Below are 17,183 nucleotides of genomic sequence, written 5' to 3' on the forward strand. Positions count from 1 at the left end.
ACCGAACAAACCTTTTCAGCAATTTCCAAAAAACGGGCCTGCTTGCCTGCCCACAAGGCTCCGTCTCTTACCTGCTCTCCAGAGCCTGCTGCCTTCTGTGCTTTTCTCTCGGCACCGCTGCAGCGCACACAACTCCTGCAGCGGGAGGGGGGGAGAAAGTTCCCGCGCTCCGCCGCAGGGAAGGCTCGCTCCGTACGCACACGTCCTTTCGATGCCAGTCCAACAAGTGCTCCGCATTAGCTGCGTCGGGGCTCCGGTGTGTCGCACCTCACCTCACCTCGCACTGCCCCCTCCTTGAATGTCTGCCGCTGGGCATGCCCCGCTCTCCTCCGCCTTATCTTATCGCGTGTGAGCACCGACAATGGCCACAATGCCGGGGAATGGCACCTGTAAAGTGTTAATTGGGGCACAGGAACAGCCCGTCTCGTCTCGGGGGGGCCGGCTTCAGAGACAATACAGCAAACACAGCGGGGCGGGGGAAGAAGACGACACCACACATGCGGGTACATTCAGCTCCGGTGGGAACGAGACATTTGTCGGTCTTTTCAAGTGCCGAGAGCCGAGCAATCCTTCACTTGTATCGTTTCTCCCCGGTGACTAGATCTGGCCCTGCGACTCTCGACTGGGCTCACCCCCGGGGCAGCCCAGCAGGTGTGAGCCTGGCCGGCACCCGGATGGGAGATTCCACCCCGGAAAAGCTCCGGTTGCTGCTGCTCCTGCAAGAGGTGTGACTGGGACCAGTAGGGAGCGCTCACCCTGCGGGCTGTGTGGCTCTCTTACGCCCCAGCCTCCTGATGGCGACACTCTGCTGCACAAACAGAGGTCAAACCGAGGTCCCGACCCTCCTTGGACATTAGGAAACCCCAGGGCGTCTCTCAAAAAGAGACGCCGGGGGTGTCCCTCTGGTGTTAGTGCTCCCCTTTACCCATCAGTCGGGGTCTCCTCCTAATCCCCGTCTCACCTGTAACAATCAATGACGAGGCCCCCCTGTCCGTGAGATTTAGTACTCGCGCAAGAGACCGGGGGCAGAGCGCGAACGCGGTCCCCCGCCCCCCACAAAGTGCGCGCTCCGGGTTCCCTCTCGGGGCCCTGCAACACAGCGGAAGGGCAGCGAGAAGGAGCCTCTTGCTCTGACGCCGCAAGGCCACAAGAGGGCGGAGGCGCCGCGCGCCCGGCCGACGTGTTGGACCGGTGCGCTTTACGTGCTGAAATAAACACGCGAAAGCCCCGAAATGTTTCCAGAGTGCTGTGCACTGGAGGTTTTTGTCTGGTGAAGACTTGCCTGGTGCTCCTCCGTGCAGATTGTTTGTCCTCCTCCAGTGCGGGACGTGCCAACACAAGGGAGCGCATTCGCCAACATCCAGGCACGCAATGCGATTTGGAAAGCAGCTCCTTTCCAAAGAGTGGCACACGAACGATCCTTCAGTCCCGCTCGGGGGGCACGGAACCCCCGCCACACACAGCTTCAAGTAGCGAGTCAGGAGCCGGGGCTTTTGCTTACGGCCACACCACCCTGAACACGCCCGATCTCGTCTGATCTTGGAAGCTAAGCAGCGTTGGGCCTGGTTAGTACTTGGATGGCAGACTGCCTGGGAATACCAGGTGCTGTAAGCTTTTGCTCTCCCGGCCAGCAGGGGTCGCCGTTGGTGCCGTAGGCTTTGGGAGGAAAACCTGCAGGATGGAAAGGTGATCTATAGCCTCATCTCTAGAGATGTTTTGTTGCTGTGGCATGTGTGTGACCCATATTCAAAAAAAAAAACCCGTCTGTAAAACGAATATCGAAGCTGCTTCTAAATCTGCAAATGAAGATGAGTCGATAAACCACTCGTTTTTCGTATAACTAGACATATATTCATTTGTTACCGATTTCATTCATTGAGCACGGATACAATAGAGGTACAGCCATTCACTGTTTGACATGTCTGCACTGGTACAGAACCGAGCAATCAGAAAACGGGTGAAACTGTCTTTAGACTCAGCATACAGTACCGAGGCCCCCCATGACCAAATAAAGGCTAACCTCGATAATCAGCCTAAAGAACGCAGACTACAGCAAAACGACTGACTTTGAAAAGGGAATGAACGTCCGGAAGGAGTAGTGGAACTAGCTTGAGATGCTTCTCCGGACCCCTAACTAAAAGCCAGCGAGAACCAGCAGCGGCGTCCACTCCTGTCGAACCGGGATCCTTCCGCAGCCACGCAGCTCGTGGTGTCCTAACCCTCCCGTATCTGATTTTGGACCAAGCACATCAGGGGAGAGCGCGAACGCAGTCCCCCACTTCTAGAAATTATGCAGTCGAGATTCCCACATTTGGGGAATTCGCAGGGGTCAACACAGCCGGAGTGCAATGGCCGAGCCTCGCCCTGGGTGAACCTCCTTCTTGATCAAGGTATCTCCCCTGCCAGGTAAGTATGAGTTAAACAGGCCCCTGCAAGCGGCCCGCACCCACAGCACAAATCGCGCAGCCTAGGCCACCTCCTCGCCCCGCACGCCACCGCCTCCTGCTGGGCCCACTCTTTCACACACTCACACGCCACACTAACACTCAAAAGTGTGGGCAAAACGAGAAAACGAGCGCGCCGTTTCCTACACATCTGCAGTCGCCGTTGCGCATTCGCAGCATGTCCCGGGATGCAATTCGGCCTCATTTGCATAACTCCAGACCAGCAGATCGCCACGCAAGCTCGCGACGTGCGCCTGCCACACACCGAACAAACCTTTTCAGCAATTTCCAAAAAACGGGCCTGCTCGCCTGCCCACAAGGCTCCGTCTCTTACCTGCTCTCCAGAGCCTGCTGCCTTCTGTGCTTTTCTCTCGGCACCGCTGCAGTGCACACAACTCCTGCAGCGGGAGGGGGGGAGAAAGTTCCCGCGCTCCGCCGCAGGGAAGGCTCGCTCCGTGCGCACACGTCCTTTCGATGCCAGTCCAACATGTGCTCCGCATTAGCTGCGTCGGGGCTCCGGCGTGTCGCACCTCACCTCACCTCGCACTGCCCCCTCCTTGAATGTCTGCCGCTGGGCATGCCCCGCTCTCCTCCGCCTTATCTTATCGCGTGTGAGCACCGACAATGGCCACAATGCCGGGGAATGGCACCTGTAAAGTGTTAATTGGGGCACAGGAACAGCCCATCTCGTCTCGGGGGGGCCGGCTTCAGAGACAATACAGCAAACACAGCGGGGCGGGGGAAGAAGACGACACCACACATGCGGGTACATTCAGCTCCGGCGGGAACGAGACATTTGTCGGTCTTTTCAAGTGCCGAGAGCCGAGCAATCCTTCACTTGTATCGTTTCTCCCCGGTGACTAGATCTGGCCCTGCGACTCTCGACTGGGCTCACCCCCGGGGCAGCCCAGCAGGTGTGAGCCTGGCCGGCACCCGGATGGGAGATTCCACCCCGGAAAAGCTCCGGTTGCTGCTGCTCCTGCAAGAGGTGTGACTGGGACCAGTAGGGAGCGCTCACCCTGCGGGCTGTGTGGCTCTCTTACGCCCCAGCCTCCTGATGGCGACACTCTGCTGCACAAACAGGCGCCGTCCTTCGGGGGAGGCGTCAAACCGAGGTCCCGACCCTCCTTGGCCATTAGGAAACCCCAGGGCGTCTCTCAAAAAGAGACGCCGGGGGTGTCCCTCTGGTGTTAGTGCTCCCCTTTACCCATCAGTCGGGGTCTCCTCCTAATCCCCGTCTCACCTGTAACAATCAATGACAAGGCCCCCCTGTCCGTGAGATTTAGTACTCGCGCAAGAGACCGGGGGCAGAGCGCGAACGCGGTCCCCCGCCCCCCACAAAGTGCGCGCTCCGGGTTCCCTCTCGGGGCCCTGCAACACAGCGGAAGGGCAGCGAGAAGGAGCCTCTTGCTCTGATGCCGCAAGGCCACAAGAGGGCGGAGGCGCCGCGCGCCCGGCCGACGTGTTGGACCGGTGCGCTTTACGTGCTGAAATAAACACGCGAAAGCCCCGAAATGTTTCCAGAGTGCTGTGCACTGGAGGTTTTTGTCTGGTGAAGACTTGCCTGGTGCTCCTCCGTGCAGATTGTTTGTCCTCCTCCAGTGCGGGACGAGTCAACACAAGGGAGCGCATTCGCCAATATCCAGGCACGCAATGCGATTTGGAAAGCAGCTCCTTTCCAAAGAGTTGCACACGAACGATCCTTCAGTCCCGCTCGGGGGGCACGGAACCCCCGCCACATACAGCTTCAAGTAGCGAGTCAGGCGCTAGGGCTTTCGCTTACGGCCACACCACCCTGAACACGCCCGATCTCGTCTGATCTCGGAAGCTAAGCAGCGTCGGGCCTGGTTAGTACTTGGATGGGAGACTGCCTGGGAATACCAGGTGCTGTAAGCTTTTGCTCTCCCGGCCAGCAGGGGTCGCCGTTGGTGCCGTAGGCTTTGGGAGGAAAACCTGCAGGATGGAAAGGTGATCTATAGCCTCATCTCTAGAGATGTTTTGTTGCTGTGGCATGTGTGTGACCCATATTCAAAAAAAAAAACCCGTCTGTAAAACGAATATCGAAGCTGCCTCTAAATCTGCAAATGAAGATGAGTCGATAAACCACTCGTTTTTCGTATAACTAGACATATATTCATTTGTTACCGATTTCATTCATTGAGCATGGATACAGTAGAGGTACAGCCATTCACTGTTTGACATGTCTGCACTGGTACAGAACCGAGCAATCAGAAAACGGGTGAAACTGTCTTTAGACTCAGCATACAGTACCGAGGCCCCCCATGACCAAATAAAGGCTAACCTCGATAATCAGCCTAAAGAACGCAGACTACAGCAAAACGACTGACTTTGAAAAGGGAATGAACGTCCGGAAGGAGTAGTGGAACTAGCTTGAGATGCTTCTCCGGACCCCTAACTAAAAGCCAGCGAGAACCAGCAGCGGCGTCCACTCCTGTCGAACCGGGATCCTTCCGCAGCCACGCAGCTCGTGGTGTCCTAACCCTCCCGTATCTGATTTTGGACCAAGCACATCAGGGGAGAGCGCGAACGCAGTCCCCCACTTCTAGAAATTATGCAGTCGAGATTCCCACATTTGGGGAATTCGCAGGGGTCAGCACAGCCGGAGTGCAATGGCCGAGCCTCGCCCTGGGTGAACCGATTTTCGATTTTTAAGAACTTTATTTTCTTTTCACAAAAAAATACAGGACATCACAAATCAGAAAGCTTTACATTAATATACATACTTAAAACAGTATATATGATCACATCTCATTACATTTTGACACGGTAACAGTTACATAGCAACAATTTTCTTTTTTTCTGGTGCAAATCACATTCTTTATTTAAACATGATAATGTTTTTCACAGTTTCTTGAGATACTGTCCAATGCTCTCTATTTCCCACAGATTTTCTGCTTCCTCCCTCCCTTCTCTCCACAGATCTCTGAGGTAATAGTTCTCTCGGGTGATGAACAGGGCCAGGCTACCTGCTGCCTTGACTGGGACCTCGATGCCTTTGAACAGCCCCATGTTCCTCACTCTCCACAGGGCGTCTTTCCCACTGTTCACCACGGCCCAGATCCTGTCAAACACGTCAGGGGGAAGTTTGACAGGAGAGATGCCGTATATGATGAAAGCAGCGGTCAGGGTAAATTGGGGCGAGAGAGCCTGCAACCAATCTTCAAACTGTGCCCAGAAGGCCTTAGCAAAAAAGCAGGACCACAGGAGATGGGTCACAGTCTCCTCCTCGCCGCAGCCCACCCTAACGCAGCGAGGGCTGGGGGTGAGGCCCCTACGGTACAAGAAAGTTCGTACCGGTAAGCACTGGTGGACGACACTCCAGGCTAAATCTCTGTGAATGTTGCACAGAAATTTAGAGGATGTGTGTTTCCACACCTTCCTTGTTTGGGCTGATGTTAAAATGCCCACAGGGGTCTGCCTATTGTTCTGGGGTGCTACGAAATCTTCCAGTTTTTGGACGCTGACATCTCGGAGGGGAATATGGCCAATTGGGTGAGATCTTAGAAAACTTTTAACTGTCCCATAAATTGCAGGGCATGTGTCAGAGAGTGGGACGTCCAGCTTGGGTCTGACACCCCACACTCTGAACACCTCCCTACCTACCCAGAGCCTGGAAAAATAAGTCCAGGTACGCGCTGCAGGTGCTGTTGCAAAGCCTCTCAGCACAGAGGCCAGGAAAATGCACAGCAGCTTCGTAGCAATATCTGGGACAGACTTCCCCCCTGAGGGTAGCGGCCTGTACATTATTTCCCTTCTGAGTCTTTCCTGCTTCCCACCCCATAGAAATTGAAACATCAATCTCCTCAGCACCGCCGCAACACGGTGTGGGATTGGGAAGGTAGAAGCCAGAAAATTCAAGACAGGCAAGAGCTCGGCTTTGATGACCAGCACCTTCCCTGTCATGGTGAGGTCTCGGTCCTTCCATTGCATCAGTTTTTTGTTTAAGATTGGCAATTTGTTCTGCCAATTTACTGTTCCCATCTCTTCTCCAAAATACACCCCCAGGACCTTAATTCTCTTCTCTTGCAGCCTGAGATCATGTCCTTCTTTTGGCTCCCTCCAGTTCTGATAAAAAATCTCACTCTTAGATGTGTTAATTTTTGCGGAGGAAGCCAAAGAGAACCGATCACAGCACTGCAGAGCTCTGCTAATTGAGGCATTGTCAGAGAGGAGCAGGGTGACGTCATCCATGTATAGAGATGTCTTTACCTCTCCTCCCCCACTTCCAGGCACTGGTATCCCATTAATGGCCTGATCCTGGCGCAAGGCACAGGCTAAGGGCTCCATAGCCAAAACGAATAACAAGGGGGATAATGGGCAGCCCTGCCTCACCCCTGAACAGACTTCAAAGGTGCGTGATCTATTGCCATTAACCATGACTCTGCTGTTGCTACCTGTGTACAGCAGGTTAATCCACTTTCTCATGATGGGGCCAAACTTCATGTGCTCAAGTACCGATGTTAAGTACTGCCGGTTTAGGCGGTCAAAGGCCTTTTCTAGGTCTACACCTAAAATGCACAGAGGGAGGGAGCGATCCTCAGAGTACAGACAGACATCCCTCAACAAGGCCAGGTTGTCGCTCATCAGGCGTCCTGCTATCCCACAAGTCTGTTCTTTCCCTACCAGTGAGGCCACTACATTTTGTAGGCGCAGGAAAAGGGCTTTGGACAGGATCTTAGTGTCCACGCCTAACAGGCTGAGGGGTCTCCAGTTCTTTATGTCATTTTTTGCTCCTTTCTTAAACAAGAGAGAGATAGTGCCTTCTCTTAAGGAGTCAGGCAGCAATTCTGTCTTGTAGCTTTCCTCGAATAGGAGCAGTAGCGGATCCTGAAGCAGATCCCAAAAGGTGCAATAAAATTCTTTAGGGAGCCCGTCAGCACCCGGAGTTTTCCCCTTCTGTAAGCTCTCCATAGCCTGTCTCAGCTCTTCTACTGTCAAATCCCTCTCAAGTACTTCCCTATCTTCTTCACTCAAAATGTTTTCTAGCTTTGAGGTAAAAAAATGAATATCTTCATCCTTTACCTCTGTAGAGCTGTACAGTCTTGAGTAGAAGGCCTCGGTGCAGGAGAGGATAGCACTCGGCTCTGTTCTCTCTCGTCCCTCCTCATCAACTACACTTTCCATGACAGTCTTGGAGCCTACCACTTTCCTGAAAAAGAAGCGAGTACACTTCTCATTTTCTTCCAAGAACTGCACTCTGCTTCTTAACAGCACTCCTCGACTACTTTCTTCGGCTATGCTCCGGATGTCCTTTTTTAAAAGGGCGATATCCTCGAGCACATCGAAGCCACTGTGCAGCATCGTGTAGAGACGCTGCAGCTGCCTCTGTTTCCTGGCTAGCACTCCTCTCCGTCTGGCAGCAGCCTTCCTTCCCTCAGCCATGAAAAAGGCCTTTGTCCTCACCTTCACCTCCTCCCACCACTCTCCTACTGACCCGTACAGACACTGCAGGGACAGCCACTGTGATAGTTTCTCCTTGTAGCGGGATACTACCCCCTCGTTCTCTAGCAGCTTTGTGTTGAGTTTCCAGAGGCCTGGGCCAAAGACAGTCCCGCCCTGGAGTTCCACTCTACACCCTAAAGCCTGATGATCTGAGAAGAAGACAGGCTGAAGAGTGACCCCAACAACTTTCACTCTCTCTGAGACAAAGCAATAGTCAATTCTGGAGCTGCTATTCCTCCCTGACCATGTATATCCTGCTGTTGTGGGATATATACATCTATATGTGTCTGAGAGTTTAAGGTCTTGAACTAAGTTTTGCAGGGCCAGTGAGCTGGAATCCAATTTTATCGGCGAGCTAGACTGCCTGTCTGTGTGCTCTAAGATACAATTAAAATCCCCTCCCACTATCACGTCTGTGCTGCATAACAATAGGGGGGAGAGTGCCTTGAGTAGCTCCACCCTTCCTCCTACGTCAGTAGGGCAATACACATTGATTAGCCTCAGGTTAACGGTCCCCCATTCCACATCCACACACAGCAACCTGCCATCTATGACCCTCTGAATACTTTTCAATTTGAATGCCCATCCTTTGAAAAGAATGGCCACGCCAGAGGCTCTGTTGTTATTGTCCCCTGACCAAACAGAAGGCCCTTTATCCCACCTATCTTCAAAACTTTTATACCTCTCTTGATAGGCTAAAGCACACTCCTGCAACATCAACACATCTCCCTCTCTCTGCTGGAGGTAATCAAAGACAGACTGGCATTTAACTCTGTCATTGATACCTCTTGTGTTAAGAGAAATTATGTTAAGAGCCATATTACATAAGAAAGTGGAACCAGTCTTTACAAAACACATTTCTCTTCGGTCTCACCTGTTACCTTCTTCTTTTTCTTTTTCTTCTTACCAATTTCCTGCCAGCCATCCTCTGAATGAGCCTTCATCAGGGTGGCAGCAGTAAAAGCGTTCACAGAGTCCATTTCAAGGAAGGGGGTAGAGGGAGGGGTGGAGAGGTTCCAGCTGTCCCCATCGCCATGCTCTCCTTCCTCCTCGCTCGGGGAGAAAACAGAGTCATTTTTTCTTTTCCTCAAGTCCAGCTCCTGGGAGCACTGAGGGGAAAGGGGTGCAGCCGATGCACCAGTCTCCTCTTCCCCCTCACCCACCAGCTGCTGCAGATCCTCCGTGATGGACTGGATGGAGGAGAGGAGGGCATCTGTAGCACTTGCAGAGTCTGAGAAAAGCAGCTCCGCTGAATCCTGGGTATCCTCGCTGGACCCGCTCCACCGGGGGGCCCCACACTGGCCCTCGTTCTGAGGAGCAGGAGTGGGGGAGGGGTCCTCGCTGTTCTCGGGGGTTTTCAAACCCTCGTGCTTGTCTGGTGCAGTCTGCGGTTGTGGGGGCGTAGTGGATTTCTCTTCCACCAGCCCCGGAGCCACAGCAGGACTGATCCTGGCTGGAGGCTGAGAGTCTTTGTCCAACAAGGGTTCTTTGTTTGACTTGTTGTTTGCTTTGGATTTTCGGGCCGGTTTGCCTGAAACAAGCACTGCCTCATCCTTTCTCATTTTGAGTTTATTGGCGTAGGCGTGAGGGCAGTTCTTAAAAACGTGTCCTTCCGAGCCACATAAATTGCACTTTGGCAGCATTGAACAGTCAGAGGCTAAATGTCCCTGTTTGCCACAGGTCTTGCAGCATTTCACAGTGCAGGACGATGCCAGGTGTCCCACAGCACCACAGCGCCGACACACCTTTGGTTGTCCCACATAAAACACATAGCCATTGCAGGCGCCCAGCCGGATTGTAGAGGGCAGGTGCCTTAAGCCTCCATTTACGCTGTCCGGTAGCAAGCGAACCTCGAATTTCCTTGCTCCTGTTTTTATACCATCAACATCTCTAACCTCAGTTCCATGGTGGACGGTGCAGTACTGGTTAAGCCAGGTGTGAATGTCCTCCGTCTTTGCCAGTTCCGAGAACATAACAACATGCACCGTTTTCCTCTCTCTCTGTGTCAGAGGCTGCAAGTTGATCTTCTCAAGTGCAGGAACTTTGCCTCTTTTTGCCTCAAACACATCCACGCATTGTTCAAACAGAGGATAGGTAGCAAATACAACCTCAAATGCTTTCTGACCTGGGAGAGCGAAGATGAAATCCAAGTGCCGAGGTTCAAAGCCAAGTTCCTTCTGTAACACTTTTCTGCTGAACTGCATACGATCCATGAAGAGGTCATCCAAGAGCTCAAAACGTACAGCATTCTTACGGGATCCAAAGGTTGCCATTTCAAAAACCGCAAATCGAACACTGCTTCCAACAAAAGAAAAACAATCCAACTACTCCACCTACAGGCTGATCAAGGTATCTCCCCTGCCAGGTAAGCATGAGTTAAACAGGCCCCTGCAAGCGGCCCGCACCCACAGCACAAATCGCGCAGCCTAGGCCACCTCCTCGCCCCGCACGCCACCGCCTCCTGCTGGGCCCACTCTTTCACACACTCACACGCCACACTAACACTCAAAAGTGTGGGCAAAACGAGAAAACGAGCGCGCCGTTTCCTACACATCTGCAGTCGCCGTTGCGCATTCGCAGCATGTCCCGGGATGCAATTCGGCCTCATTTGCATAACTCCAGACCGGCAGATCGCCACGCAAGTTCGCGACGTGCGCCTGCCACACACCGAACAAACCTTTTCAGCAATTTCCAAAAAACGGGCCTGCTCGCCTGCCCACAAGGCTCCGTCTCTTACCTGCTCTCCAGAGCCTGCTGCCTTCTGTGCTTTTCTCTCGGCACCGCTGCAGTGCACACAACTCCTGCAGCGGGAGGGGGGGAGAAAGTTCCCACGCTCCGCCGCAGGGAAGGCTCGCTCCGTGCGCACACGTCCTTTCGATGCCAGTCCAACAAGTGCTCCGCATTAGCTGCGTCGGGGCTCCGGCGTGTCGCACCTCACCTCACCTCGCCCTACCCCCTCCTTGAATGTCTGCCGCTGGGCATGCCCCGCTCTCCTCCGCCTTATCTTATCGCGTGTGAGCACCGACAATGGCCACAATGCCGGGGAATGGCACCTGTAAAGTGTTAATTGGGGCACAGGAACAGCCCGTCTCGTCTCGGGGGGGCCGGCTTCAGAGACAATACAGCAAACACAGCGGGGCGGGGGAAGAAGACGACACCACACATGCGGGTACATTCAGCTCCGGCGGGAACGAGACATTTGTCGGTCTTTTCAAGTGCCGAGAGCCGAGCAATCCTTCACTTGTATCGTTTCTCCCCGGTGACTAGATCTGGCCCTGCGACTCTCGACTGGGCTCACCCCCGGGGCAGCCCAGCAGGTGTGAGCCTGGCCGGCACCCGGATAGGAGATTCCACCCCGGAAAAGCTCCGGTTGCTGCTGCTCCTGCAAGAGGTGTGACTGGGACCAGTAGGGAGCGCTCACCCTGCGGGCTGTGTGGCTCTCTTACGCCCCAGCCTCCTGATGGCGACACTCTGCTGCACAAACAGAGGTCAAACCGAGGTCCCGACCCTCCTTGGCCATTAGGAAACCCCAGGGCGTCTCTCAAAAAGAGACGCCGGGGGTGTCCCTCTGGTGTTAGTGCTCCCCTTTACCCATCAGTCGGGGTCTCCTCCTAATCCCCGTCTCACCTGTAACAATCAATGACGAGGCCCCCCTGTCCGTGAGATTTAGTACTCGCGCAAGAGACCGGGGGCAGAGCGCGAACGCGGTCCCCCGCCCCCCACAAAGTGCGCACTCCGGGTTCCCTCTCGGGGCCCTGCAACACAGCGGAAGGGCAGCGAGAAGGAGCCTCTTGCTCTGACGCCGCAAGGCCACAAGAGGGCGGAGGCACCGCGCGCCCGGCCGACGTGTTGACCCGGTGCGCTTTACGTGCTGAAATAAACACGCGAAAGCCCCGAAATGTTTCCAGAGTGCTGTGCACTGGAGGTTTTTGTCTGGTGAAGACTTGCCTGGTGCTCCTCCGTGCAGATTGTTTGTCCTCCTCCAGTGCGGGATGAGCCAACACAAGGGAGCGCATTCGCCAACATCCAGGCACGCAATGCGATTTGGAAAGCAGCTCCTTTCCAAAGAGTTGCACACGAACGATCCTTCAGTCCCGCTCGGGGGGCACGGAACCCCCGCCACACACAGCTTCAAGTAACGAGTCAGGCGCTGGGGCTTTCGCTTACGGCCACACCACCCTGAACACGCCCGATCTTGTCTGATCTCGGAAGCTAAGCAGTGTCGGGCCTGGTTAGTACTTGGATGGGAGACTGCCTGGGAATACCAGGTGCTGTAAGCTTTTGCTCTCCCGGCCAGCAGGGGTCGCCGTTGGTGCCGTAGGCTTTGGGAGGAAAACCTGCAGGATGGAAAGGTGATCTATAGCCTCATCTCTAGAGATGTTTTGTTGCTGTGGAATGTGTGTGACCCATATTCAAAAAAACGAATATCGAAGCTGCCTCTAAATCTGCAAATGAAGATGAGTTGATAAACCACTCGTTTTTCGTATAACTAGACATATATTCATTTGTTACCGATTTCATTCATTGAGCACGGATACAATAGAGGTACAGCCATTCACTGTTTGACATGTCTGCACTGGTACAGAACCGAGCAATCAGAAAACGGGTGAAACTGTCTTTAGACTCAGCATACAGTAACCACTCGGCCACCTCGTCTAGGAAACTGGGCTGTCCTGACATGGGTTGGCGCACTCCAGTTGATCTTTTTCTTTTTTTTCCCTCATACTCGAGGGTCATTTTCCTGTTCCACATGCGATTTCAACATTTTCCTTGGGAGATGTCAAGCCAGCAAGCCACTGCTGTGGTTCAGTGGCCAGTGTGGAGTTCAGTGGCCCTGTTGTACACAGAAAGCACATTGAGCTCCTTGGACATGAAAAGTTCCAGATAAAAGCCATTTGTCATCCTTTCTCTTGGTGTCGATGTTGCTATTGTATGTAAAGGTGGCAACTTGCTCAGCGAGCAGGCGGAGCACACACCGAATGCAGATGTGTCTGAGTGGTGTGTCCAAGTGGCTGCAAAAGGACAGCACTCCCAGGGCGCCGTGGCTTAGTTGGTTAAGGCGCCTGTCTAGTAAACAGAAAATCCTGGGTCCGAATCCCAGCGGTGCCTTTTTTTGTTCTGTGTTCTCGAACAGAACTGGTCATTATGGACAACCGCATACGTCTAGACTTTATTAAATGCAAGTATTCATTTCCTGTCTTGAACGACTTGTTTTTCTTAAAATGGATGCAACTTGCAAAACATGAAATACAAACCTCGCTAATCAGCGCTCGCGGCTGGCAAAAAAAAAAGAAGTCAGCAATGTTTTTTTCTTTAACCTTAAGCCTGCTAATGGAGAAGAACCTAGTCGCCACATCACATACATCCGTTTCAACGATAAGAAGGTAACAACTATCCTCACTCCAGAGTAAATCTCACGTTGAGGGCATATTTTTTTCCACTTTACCATGAGTCGGGCTCAGCTGCACAGAGGCGAGAGCAGAGCAATGAGGTCAGGGGGATAGGGGAGTCACACGCTGGCGGTTTGAACACGAAGATCACTGAGGGATCCACTGTATGTGGACCCTCCGTGCGCCATCATTCCACACTCCAGACTCTGAATCCTGCCATCTGAGTTAAGATCTCGGCGGAACCTGAGGCGCAGTTCTTTCTTAAAACGTAATCTGGTGAGCATTTCTAGAATCGTAATTGTATAGATGCAGCCTTTAATATGTTGCTAGGTTAAAATTTATGACTTCTTGAACTTCAGTAGGCAACTGCCCTCTTGATTTCGGATTTAATTTCTTTATTACAGGGGCGCTTTTATGATGACAGAGTCAAGTTCAGGTACTTTGCTTGATGGGGGAAGCTCATTTCGGACTCTGTGATCTTCTCACCTGGAAAGGTCCTCTGTACTACTACAAGAGAGAAGTAGAGTCTGGAGGAAGGGACAATTTTATGATGCTTTGGAAGGTAATGTTTTTTTTTTCTTTGAAATCGAAATGAATCAGAATATCAGTGCAAAAGACAAACTCTTGGTTTGGTTTAAAGAGATATGGTTTTAAAACAGACAAAATGTAGAAAACAGGTGTTTCTCACTTTTGGAAAAGAATGGACCGGGGGTAATATTTTACTAGTTGCAGTGCTAAGCTCACTGGGTTACAGCCCTGCAGTGTCACACGAGGGCCAGTGGTGCAATGGATAATGTGTCTGACTATGGATTAGGAGTTTGGAGGTTCGACTCCTGCCTGGCGCTGGTTGTTTTTAAACACATCAGCCTACTCCCTAAGTAGTCTGTGCTACTTACTGCATTGTAATCGTACCCAGTAAGAGATTTCCTTCATGTAAATGAACTGCACCTGACAGCTTTAGAAAAACACCTGGGCTCAGTACGGTGCTGAGAGCTCAAGTTGTGTATAATGTAATAATTTAAGTAGAATAGATTCTAATAATATAATGATCCAGTGTGTTGCACTACTTCACTGCTTCACTGCTCTATGCCGTCTGGAAATAAATCCTCAGACAACTTACTGCCCTGGGCATGTACCAATAAATTACAGGAGCACATCTATATATCACTGCGTTGAAGCAGGAGACACACAATCACTGCAAACACATCCTAAATACAGTGTTCCAGCACCTTTGACCTCATCCAGAACGTATCATTTCTTGAAAGGGATTGCTGTCCGAATGCACATCTGAATCCCAAACAGAATCTCTAGTAAAATACGATCATTTGTGAAACAGGTAAATGTCTCAGGGGCCCATTCCTCATTCTCAAGACACATGTATGCAGTACGTACATCATGCATTGAGCAATAGGGATTAAAGACACCACAGGTAAGGTTAGAAGACATTCTGACTATATTCTAAAATATTGGACTCATATTCTTATGATGGCAGACATGATGCTGTGTTTAAAACCGGGGTTAATGGACATTATATGACTGTCAATTCTGTTTTGTTTTGGAGACTCTTGGCTGCCTATGTGGTACAGTGCAGCGTGAAGAAAACATTTTCCAAAACTGTGTCAGCTCAAAAGTTGTAAGAAAATCTTTCCAGCTGCTTTAACTCTCTTCATTTTTGTCATTTAATTGTCTGTCGGCACTATGTAGCAGCGTTGCATGACAACCCATCTCACCACGGAAAGGAACCTAACAGCTTTTGTAAGAGAGGAGAAAAGGACCTGGCCTGTACGGGACTCGAACCCACAACCTTGGTGTTATTAGCTCTAACCAACTGAGCTAACCAGCCTCACGACAGCAATCCTCTCTGTGCTGCAAAAAATCGAACTCAGGGAATTTCTTTTGCCCTCCTTTGAATTGAAAGCCGTGTAATTCAGTGTACGGGCTTTCTCGTGCAGTTTTATGGTTCTTGTAACCCAAATCCTACACTGGCGTGAAGTGCCCCCCCATTTCACAGCATTTTTCAGCTGATTTAAAATGTACCTAAAGGAGAAGCATTATTGAAGACCATCAATTACCAAGAGCTTTTGTCAAAGGTTTTGGTGGTCATTTTTAATGACCACAGAGCGCTGTGACCTCGGTTTTATATCTCATCCAAGAGACAGCGCCCTTTTACAACACAGCGTCTCCGTCACTATGCTGGGGCATTGGGACCCACACAGACCTCAGGGTGAGCGCCCCCCCGCCGGCACCATTAACACCGCTTCCAGCTGGAAACTTTGTTTTTCCCTGTAGCTCACCCTTATCCGGGTACTGACCTGGCTCACACCTGCTTAGCTTCAGTGGGTTTTCAGTTGCGAGTTGCAAGGGGATGCAAGTGATGGAGCAGCTCGCTGCAAAAGCCACTGCTTTGGCTGGGAATTGAACCAGAGCCTCCCGCGTGGGAAGCGAGAATTTTACCACTAAACCAACAATGCTCAGTGCCCGGGCCTTCAAAAAAGACGCTTTTTTGGTGCTCTGTTAAAAAAGCGTCGACATTACCTCTTTCAAAAGGCTTCACTTTCCTAGTCACATTCCAAGGCTCATTGAACCCGGGCTGTTTCCTCCAGCGGTATAGTATTGCAGTTAGACAGCACGATGCCTGCAAGACTATGTCACGCACTGACGAGACTGTCAAAAATTGCTTTCGACGATTGTATTGCAAACCGGCGGAAGCGGGGTATTGGGAAAAGTTTTCAACTAGCAATAATCGCGCCTCGGCTAAACCTCACAGGCTACGATACTGCCACTGCGCAAAGCTGACGGTTGCCAGGCAACCGCGGGGATCCTATGGAAATCGTTATCAATCGTCTCATGGCATGTTGTTGCTATAACGCTTCATATTTGTCGTCTTCTTCTTCTTCTAGCTTGAGGTTTTGAAGAATTTCATGACAGACAAGGGCTCCGTCGGGAACAAAGGGCGTTGTGAGAAAACTGTTGCTTATTTTCAGCAGCAGAAATACAACCCTTTAAATACAAGATGACAGAACAATGACGAAGGGCATGCCGGGAGGAACTCATGCACTACAGAGGAAAGGGGGCGGGAACGTACAGTTCACATTCAAGCCACAAGTACTCTTCTCGGATGTTGCATAAACAAATCCTAACGTCCTGAAAGCATTGCAGCATGTTTGTGTCCCACTTCCCGTGGCTGCAGGACGACTGACACGAACGGACAAACACAATTTGTGGCGTTTAGCGTGACATAGTCTTGCAGGCATCGTGCTGTCTCACTGCAATACTATACCGCTGGAGGAAACAGCCCGGGTTCGATGAGCCTTGGAATGTGACTAGGAAAGTGAAGCCTTTTGAAAGAGGTAAAGCACTGCACAACAGAAGTGAGGGAGAATCTTACAGGGGATTCTGAGCGGTGTCTGCATACACGCAGCCCGATACGGGTGCTGAAAGCTTGAGCTACTCTCAATGTCATGCTGCCTTTCCTCGGAGTAAATCTGTTACATTGAAAGAATGCTTCTCGCAGGTTCAAAAAGGGAGGTCCCTTGTTAATTGGAGAAATCAATGATTTCGAATGAATTCTGTATGCGTTAAAAGACAGCTATACACAGAAAACATGCAGGACACTGCTCATGATGTTTCCCGAGCAGAAACACAGTGCGTTTTTCCAAGCCATCTGACAAAGCCCGCCCACTGAAAACTGCAGCAGATCGTGTAAAGACGTTCAACTTTGTAACTACTGCACGCACAGGAAGCAGAATAAATTCCTCTTTTCAAACTGTCAAAGGTTTGCTTTGCGAACACTGCAGGACATCGCACAATCTCTTTTGAACGGGGACAAACGATTTCTTATGGGGCGCAGTAAGACAAGTACAGACAATTAAAAAGCTCCACTCAT

At 51.6% G+C, this 17,183-nt stretch overlaps 6 non-coding genes across 6 annotated transcripts; 3 read left to right on the plus strand and 3 right to left on the minus strand.

Annotated features, from left to right (window-relative positions):
• Positions 1-1,495: 1,495 nt before the first annotated feature.
• LOC138226021 (5S ribosomal RNA) lies at positions 1,496-1,614 on the plus strand. Its single transcript, XR_011184348.1, has one exon. It is a non-coding gene; the product is annotated as a 5S ribosomal RNA (ribosomal RNA).
• A 636-nt stretch (positions 1,615-2,250) lies between these two features.
• Positions 2,251-2,414, minus strand: LOC138226032 (U1 spliceosomal RNA). The gene has a single exon (XR_011184356.1). It is a non-coding gene; the product is annotated as a U1 spliceosomal RNA (small nuclear RNA).
• A 1,807-nt stretch (positions 2,415-4,221) lies between these two features.
• On the plus strand, positions 4,222-4,340 carry LOC138226050 (5S ribosomal RNA). The gene has a single exon (XR_011184372.1). It is a non-coding gene; the product is annotated as a 5S ribosomal RNA (ribosomal RNA).
• Positions 4,341-4,976: 636 nt separating this feature from the next.
• Positions 4,977-5,147, minus strand: LOC138226047 (U1 spliceosomal RNA). Its single transcript, XR_011184369.1, has one exon. It is a non-coding gene; the product is annotated as a U1 spliceosomal RNA (small nuclear RNA).
• A 6,921-nt stretch (positions 5,148-12,068) lies between these two features.
• On the plus strand, positions 12,069-12,187 carry LOC138226012 (5S ribosomal RNA). Its single transcript, XR_011184339.1, has one exon. It is a non-coding gene; the product is annotated as a 5S ribosomal RNA (ribosomal RNA).
• A 3,762-nt stretch (positions 12,188-15,949) lies between these two features.
• LOC138225990 (U4 spliceosomal RNA) lies at positions 15,950-16,091 on the minus strand. The gene has a single exon (XR_011184318.1). It is a non-coding gene; the product is annotated as a U4 spliceosomal RNA (small nuclear RNA).
• Positions 16,092-17,183: the final 1,092 nt, after the last annotated feature.

The sequence above is a fragment of the Lepisosteus oculatus genome, unplaced genomic scaffold (assembly GCF_040954835.1).
Source record: "Lepisosteus oculatus isolate fLepOcu1 unplaced genomic scaffold, fLepOcu1.hap2 HAP2_SCAFFOLD_111, whole genome shotgun sequence".
NCBI lineage: Eukaryota > Metazoa > Chordata > Actinopteri > Semionotiformes > Lepisosteidae > Lepisosteus > Lepisosteus oculatus.